Source organism: Uloborus diversus, chromosome 4 (assembly GCF_026930045.1).
Source record: "Uloborus diversus isolate 005 chromosome 4, Udiv.v.3.1, whole genome shotgun sequence".
In the NCBI taxonomy this organism is placed as follows: Eukaryota; Metazoa; Arthropoda; class Arachnida; order Araneae; family Uloboridae; genus Uloborus; species Uloborus diversus.
In genome coordinates this window covers 85,220,993-85,229,927 of record NC_072734.1, presented here as the reverse complement: position 1 = coordinate 85,229,927, position 8,935 = coordinate 85,220,993, and positions in this window count along the sequence as shown.

The window sequence follows — 8,935 nt, the reverse complement described above, 5'->3', positions numbered from 1 at the left end:
AAGGTTGTTTTCAAGAAAATTTGGTGTTTCTTCTCTGTTTCATGAAGAAGAAGCGTAGAAAGTGTAAGTTTAAATTTTAAAAAGTTGCGATTTATTTATGACGTTCTTGCACTAAATTTCAAAGATACCATTTGAAATATCTCAAGATATGCGTCATTATTGTTAGTAATAGTTCTCCTTACAATACCGACATGAAATTAAATAATACGTTTTTGATCAAAAAAAAAAAAAACAAGAAAATGTGCGTCACCGGACGCTCGGCAGAAGTGATAACTTTCATAGGATTAAATTATTATCATTATTTAATCCTATGAAAGTAAATTGGCTTATGGTAGCTATTATAAGCAACGAAATTTTTGCATTGTACGTTATCTAAAAATCTGACTGCATCAAGTACAGTTCCGTGACTTATAGTGGCTTCTTCTGGCTTTTTAATCATTTGTAATTGAAATTTGGATTGTAGAAACAATAGTAAATTTTTAGCTCGATCAGAAGGAAAATTAGCATTAAAATCTCCAGTTAAAATTAAATGAATTGTATAATAATCTTCATCAATTAAAGCAGAACCTTCTTGAAATACTTTTGTTTGGATATATATATATATATATATATATATATATATATATATATATATATATATATATATATATATATATATATATATATATATATATATATATATATATATATATATATATATATATTTATATATATGTTGGCAATAATAATTTGTTGCTTTGCTTCATTGAGACGACTTGAAAATTGCTGTAAATGAAAAGTAATTTTATTCTTTGATCACCATTCAGACTACTTTTAAACATAAGTTTGATGCCGCAGCAAAAACAATAGATTAAATTACGCGTCGTTTCTAAATATTTCGTTTATCAGAAAAAACACTCAAACTTACGAAACATTTTAGATTTTACTCTGTGATGAACAACTTAAATGTTTATTTATTATTTTTGTTTTCTCGGCCGTCCCCAACCCCAGCGTTGCGGAGTTCTTTAAAAATATGTACACCTTATCACAGTTCGAAACCCTAAATGAAGCGAGATATTTTTAGTATAACTAATCGCAAAAATGTTTTTGTTTTGAAAATAAATTTAAAGATTAAATGTTGTTTTGAATATATATTGTTTACAATGTTATTGGTATTATATTGTATTATTAAACGCACCTTTCGTTAGGAGATTGCGTTATGTTGAGACGATCATCCATCTTCTGTTAGTTTCATTACTTTTTCTGCTATCACTTAACGCTTAAAGCTGACACAAAGAGTAAAGAAACACATTCGCGCTTCTGTCATATGCGCGAACGAAAGGAATGCCAGACGATCTGTTGCGCCGTTACGCACCTTATGTCACAAATCGGTTTACCCTCCCATAAGAAGTTATCACTTCAAAAATAAGAATGAAAAATACTCTTTTTTTGTGTGATTCTTGAAAAGAACATTCCGAAAATACTTGACAATGCAAATACGACACTTTTGCTCCGTAACGGCAAAATATTAAGTTATAGAAATACACTGTTATAACTAGAGGTTCCAGACGAGTGAATATATTCCCCCTAAGGTGAAAGCATGGTGACCAAGGGTGCCATATTGGCCAGGAAGTAAAGCAGAGGTGCGAAAGTAGCAGACAGTCGTAGACAGGGGTGCCAAAACAGCAAGCAATCGCTAAATGACTTGCTGGCGCATGCGCTTCCGGCATACATTCACCATTCAACCACTTCAATATGGCGGACGAATGATAGGTTGCACTACGCGTGGCTTCTACGTCTTTCACATTGAATGAAGTACACTATTGGATTAAATCTCAACTTTTGTAGGATAATTCTTTAAAATAACAAGTAAGTACAGCTTTTGACCACTTTGTAGCTTTTAGGGCTTTCAAACATAGTTAAAAGTACGTTTAATGCTTTTCAGTTACCGTTAGTCCGTTACGATACCGTAATACCGTTAGTTGTTTATTTTCAGGTTACCGTTACTATCGTGAAAATTCCATCATTCACACAAAACGCTACTAAATGTATCTATCATTATTTTCTTGAATACTCGATAAGCAACATTTAATCACCGAAATAGTAACCGCAATGATATTTTCAATAACCAACAAGTGAGAACCTAAATAAAAATGATTCTTGTGCTTCGTGTAGCGAGTGCAAAAAATAAAAAAGAAATCTCTCTCCGTCTATCTTTTTCTTTTGCTTTTTCGTTCAAGTGTTTGAATCATTTCCTGTTAGCGGTTATTCGATAGTGTTAGGAGTTTCTTTAAATTTTTAACTGTCGAAAAATTTTATGCGCATTTTATTTTATTGTTATTTTGATTGAAATGTTGAACCTTTGAGAAACGATTTTGTTTTATCGTAACTTTAATATCCCAGAATATTTTTGGCTGTTCATGTAAATAATTCATAAGTACACCTACACTTTACTTTCGGTGCGGTTATTTCTCACAAATGATCATTAACTTGGCTATGATTATTCAAATAATTACTCGTCTTTAACTTTAAATATATTTGTGACAACTCTTTGATACCAAATAAAGTCTGTAGATATTTATTGTTTTATTCATCTTTAATATTACTTTGTAAAACAAAAAAAAAAAAAAAAAAAACTCATCAGTACGCAGAATTTTTTCACAAGTTTTTTACCGCCCCGAGAGTTACTATAATTATTATTATTTATTTTATTTATTTTTAAGAAAATGATAAAAATTTCACAGGTCCGCAATGTTTTTCATTTGTTTTTACCGACCCGTGGGTCAAAAGAAGTTGAGAAACACTGATGTAGAGAACGATCAGATGAATTAAAGCAATGAGCACTTCTTAACTATGTTGAAAACTCTGAAATATGGTCAAATGCTGTAATTACAAGTTTTAATCATTTCCAGTACTGAATTCATGCAATGTGAAAAGTGTGCAAAACGTAGACTATCATGAATCAAAACAAAACTATTAAAAAAAGAAAAATACACAACTGTATTCAAAAACGCACACAATACGGGGGAGGGGGGGATGATCTACAGTAAGGGTGCCATTTCTCTCTCCGAAGGTTCATTCTTTTCACCCCGGCTGCCTACTTTTTGAAAGGTTCCTGTTTTTCACCCTAGTTAGAGGTGAAATTTCGGCTCCGTATTGGGTGCCGCTGGTGAACAAGCGTTTCACCCCTGAAAGGTGCCGAATGCAACCTGTAGTTTTAACAGTGTACAAGTCTTGCAGAGATATGCTACTTATTCATGGCAGTCCAAAAAAAAAAAAAAAAAAAGGCAGAAATCACAATTGCTAATTTTTGAGCTATGACGTTTTTGAAAGGAGTGAGCAATGTGAGTACATAAGCGACTATTACAAAACTCAAAAGCTGTCTAAAATTTTGGAAGAAACCATATGAAACATTATAAATATGCCTGGACTCAGTAGAAAGCTCTAGTAGAAACACAACTTGCCATCCATATTTTATTGCTTCGGGATGCGCATGTTGTTGCATTCCAAATCCTTCAAAATTTACATTTTAACAGATAATCAAATAGCTATTCCTCTTTAAAAAGAAAACATACACCCTTCATCCAGAGGCGGATATAAAAAGGTACATATGAGTCATGACCCCCCTCTCCAACCATTGACAATATTATCCATCCATCATTATTGTATAAACTCATAATTTAATAATTGCACAAAGATGGATGGATGTGGAATAATTATTACACGTATTGTTCAAATACTTTGTGAATAGAATTTAAGTGTTTGCTGTAATCTCTTTAACTTATTAATTTCTTGTAGAAGTAAATATTTGAAATAATATTTCTTTCATTCCTTCTGAAATTAATCAATAAAGTTTATGCCCTTCCGTTACAGGCATTTTACTCCTGACCGATTTGGTGCTATTTATTGATACGCTAAAAGTTCTCGAAATGTTTTGTGCTCAAAACTCTATATTTTCCAGCATGACCCCCGCCCCTCCTATAAGGCCATTCTGCATCCGCCTTTGCCCTTCATAAGTATCATTACATTATGGATATTAAGCCTACAAAGAAACTAATTTCTAATCATGAATAGGGGACTATAACTGTAACTTAATTGCATTAACGAAGTCCTCAGTACCAACAATGACTACATGTTCCATCTTAGCCACACGCCAGAAAAATGTAACGCCGGCACATACAAAGTGTACATTTTTCCCCTACATAAGAAAAGGAAGGGGAACCTAATTGCAGTGTAACATTGCGAGGGAAAAAATGGACATGGAGAAGATCAAATAGGATCTCCACGCGTGGACACGCGACATCTACACTCCTCAGGGCCCCTGTTGACACAAAACTCCCGCACCAATTGTTGACCTTATCAACTAAAAGCGTTCTTTTATCTCCGGGCCAGGATAGCGGCACAGGTTTAAGTCACGCAAGGGGTTCCCAATGCAAATATTCCTTGCGATTGCACGAAGGAATGGAGTTAAAAATTTAGCAGAGACGCCCTCTTTTGTTTTCGTTTAGAAAGTGTGCATCTGTTTTTTTTTTCCCATAGTATGAAAGAGCGTGCTAATGCTAGCTGGAGTTCCCTAAATCATTAGTTTCCGTGCTTATAGACATTTCCTAACCATTTCACATCGACTCTAAATCTGTGGCGTTTCATTTCTTGAAATTGTTCAGAAGTTCATATAGATTTCACTGGCAAAAAGTGTTCGAAAACGAAGAAAAAACTCAATTGCTTTCAGTTGGATAATCGGTTTAATGCTTAGAGCAAGGTCAACGTCATTGTAAAGATGACGTTTATACGGTTTAAAGCTTAATTGTTATTCGCTAACTTTCGGCAAAAGCTATTTTACTTTTGTCAGACGTTAAATGTAGGAATCTTTCATGCAATTAATTTCGCATTTTCATATAAAGACAGTTGAAAAATTAGTAAAATGAGCTATCATTTCTTTTATAGTTCTCATAGATTTTTGGAAGAATCCTTCTGAACACAATTGGTACACTTCAGAGTATCCTGGATTGTCTTTGCAGAACCCTTGCTCGAGATTTGTCCAAACTGCCTTAGCTAAGGCTTGTTCGGAAATACATGAATTGGTGCTTGGCGTTTGCTTAACTCTCTATAATATCATAATAAACGCAAACTATTCACATTAAAGATTAAGTATTAAAAATGTCTCATACATGCTAGATAAAACTCGAATTAACAACATTATGACTTAAAATTCAATCAAAAATGTAGTCGAATCAAAGTTTTGTAGTTTAGAGAAAATAGTTTGAAGTATTTTGTTTCATTTCAAGTACTAAGGGGACCGAACTTTGTGTCCTATAAATACAGGTTTTTCTTGTTCGGATGCACATGAATTGGTGCATGGCGTTTGCTTAACTCGATCATAATAAACGTAAACTACTTATATTAAAGATTAAATATTGAAAATGTTTCATACATGCTAGATAAAATCAGAATTAATCGAATTGAAAACATTATGATTTAAAAAATTAAAATTCAATCAAAAACGCAGTCGAATCAAAGTTTTGTAATTTAGAGAAATTATTTTAAGGTAATTTGCTTTATATCAAGCACTTTACGATCTACGATACAAGAAAAAATTTAATGTAAATAACAGTTTTCAATCACATTTGAAGTTTTTTTAAAATAAAATGTTTGTCATCGGCGTTGCATTATCCGTCGGGCTGAACCCATATGAATAAATTGGTGATAAGGAAAGCATGATTTTAATTATCAACAAGAATGTTAATACTTACATGTTAATGTCAAGAACAAACTTTTACCAGTTATTTTTCAGACAAAGAAACTCGAAGTTCAATAAATTTAATATTACCCATGCATTTATACATTAAAAAGAAAAACTTCTCTGTGACTGTCTCTTAAATATAGTGTTCCTTAAAAGGAGGTACATAAACACATACAGGTCCGCATACAAAAGGACCAGAAAAGTGTCCTTTAAATAGAGGTGTTCCTTAAAAGAGGTACTGCTGTACTATCTCGAGCTAGTGTTTATATTTAATACTTCGATTCCGAGTCACAACTGACTACAACTGTATTTATGTCGGGGACTGCATACTAAGTGCCTTGCCTCCATTATTTTTTTATACCGATAGATGGCAGCACCATCACCGGATCGAACAGTTAATGAGAATTTAGAACTAGACCAGGAGCTAATAGCTACCTGGTGCTAGCACCCCCAGAGGTATCGTTTCACTTGGAGGACATTGAGACCACGAGCATATTTAACGTCGCCCAGTCCCCTTTAATGACGACAGTGGGTCTTCGACCATCGAGGTTCGAACTCAGGACCCTCCTGCCCCGAATCCGACACTCTACCGATCGGGCTACCACGGCCCACATTTAATACTTGTTGAGCTGTCTATGAGCTTTTTAGCGCTTAAACTAAAATGTTTTGCTGCAATTTTGCAGTTCAATGTTGAATTTTATTTATTTTTTTTTGTTGAATATTCATACTTCTAAATTCCAATAAAAATTTGAGCTTTCATGGATCCGTACTAGAAATTTTTTATTCAATTTATCGTTATAGTCAGCTCACACACATAAACTGCTTACAAAAATATAAATAATTGCAGAAAAAATAAGTTAAACAATTGACGAAACATTTGAGCAAAGCAGCTGGAAAAGAGCATGACTTTCTAACTATGACCAAACATGGCGTAAACTTCGTACCTGAGAAAAATAGCTGCTACCTGAACTTCACCTGCAAGCAAGCATGCAAGGCAAATGAGCTGAATTGAGATCTTGTTTCCCTTCGGAACCACTACTAATCTTTTCCTACAAAATCCCTCGCATATGAGGAAGTGGGTGAGTCAGCAATCGGACTTGTAGATGGGCAACACAGGCGTGTTAGGGAATATTTAAATACCCAATTCCTGAGGCAATTTCCCTGCACTCTTGTCTGAAGAGTGTGTCAAAGGGTCGAGGGATTTGTCGAAAAGTCATCAATCACTTCATAAAAATGGGCTGGAGGTGGTAATTTCAATTAGAATCCTGTGCAACAGTCACTACGTTTTCGTGTGTTATGTTAGTAAAAAGGGTTATATCGTGTGTGAAGGAAAGTAATTTCTTGATGAAGGATTTTTTTTTTCTTTTTTTCTTGAGGGATACTTAAAACCCCGCCTGCATTTAAGAACAAAAGTTTGTCATTTCCTTCCTTTTTGGAGCTTGGTTTCACCATTGCTCTTGCATTTTACTTTTTAAAATCAATGGATCGATGAACTTGGTCTCTCGAAGACCATCTACAACAAAGGATTCCATCAGTCAAAAGTATGAGAAACTTTTTAGCGTAATTTTTTTGTTCTGCTTTTATTTAACCCTTTATTTTTAGTGCTTCATATTGTGTATTGAAGCTTTGTTTTTCTGCTGGAAAATCGATAATTTTCTTGTGACTCGATTTTGAAGATGAAGATAAGAAATTTACATAGCGGTACAAATGCTGCATACCATGTAGGGATAAAAGGGCAATTTTCCATAATTTTGAGCGAATTTTTGAGTTTGAAGATCTTCTCCAACACGCTACGCTTTGAGTCACTTTTAACATGAGGCTGCAGTTATTATAAGTTTTTTTATAACTATGTTTCACAGTCCTTTCTCTATTATGCTCTGCTTGTGATGGAACAAGCTTTTTAATCGTTGCTAAAAACAAAACTGAATAATAGTAATTATAAAGTTAATTGGTAATGAAGTTAACAAATAAATTTCAAAGCTGAATTGAAGCAAGTAAAGATTTGTATACTTAAAGATCTTGTAACTTTTCCATTAATACAGGTTTTTTTTTTTTTTACTCTCTTTGATTCAAATCATCAAAAAAAAAAAAAAAAAAAAAAGAAAAAAAAAAGAAAAAAATAATAATTTAAAAGCCTTTTTATTTCACGATATAGCCATTTTATTTCATCAAACACGGCATTCCACTCGAAATATCTCCTTTTTTTTCTTTTTTTTTCCCTCAGGCTGCCCTTCTTCACAACAAGGTGAAATTTCAGGCCGTTGGAAGTAAAAACGAAATTACTTACTGTACTCTTGTAGGCTACAAATTTTGTTTACTGTAGGAACTAGGAACTGAACTAACACGTACTTAAATCTCCATTATTCTTGATTTTTCTCTCCCTGTTGCGTCCTGCTATCTTTACCGTACGAGTTTTTAAAAATGAATAAATATGCGGAAGAAGACTTAATGTGTATTATAAAAATATCGCTAAGAACAAAACGGAACACACTCAAAAATAAGCCAAATAACTAATAAATTTTCAAAAAATTAAAACTTGGAGAGTAGGGTTTTAAAATGCGAAACATGTGTATCTGCTTGCACCCACCTCCCTTTAACTTTGAGGGAATAGTCCGATTCGAACTTTGTTTATTTGTTTATTTATTTATTTTTTTCTGGATGAATTCTGTAAGGACACCTAATTCCTTTGTTTCATTTTTGGTTTGAGCAATTTTTTTGTTAAGTTTTGAACAGTTGGAATATATATATATATATATATATATATATATATATATATATATATATATATATATATATATATATATATATATATATATATATATATATATATATATATATAATAAAAGTGAAAAATATTGAAAAGACTACACCAAGAGCATATAGATGCGCAACGCAGCAAAACTAAAAAGCCAAGTAAATATAAAATTAAACAAACAGAATTACAAATATTAAACAAAATATAAATAACAAATGATGATAAAAAGGAAAAATGCAAACAGCTATTAAGTAGGAATAGAAAAAGAGTGAATCCAGAGCTCATCAGCCGTGGAGGATTCATTAATTATGGTCAAAAGATCAAAATTTTAACTATAAACTAAAAGAGAATGTTCAAGCTCCAGTACATGTAATATAGAGTAACAATGGGCAAACGCACCACTTGCTAAACTAAAAACAATAAACTAGAGCTCAAACCTAAAACTAAAAGCAGGGGGTTTC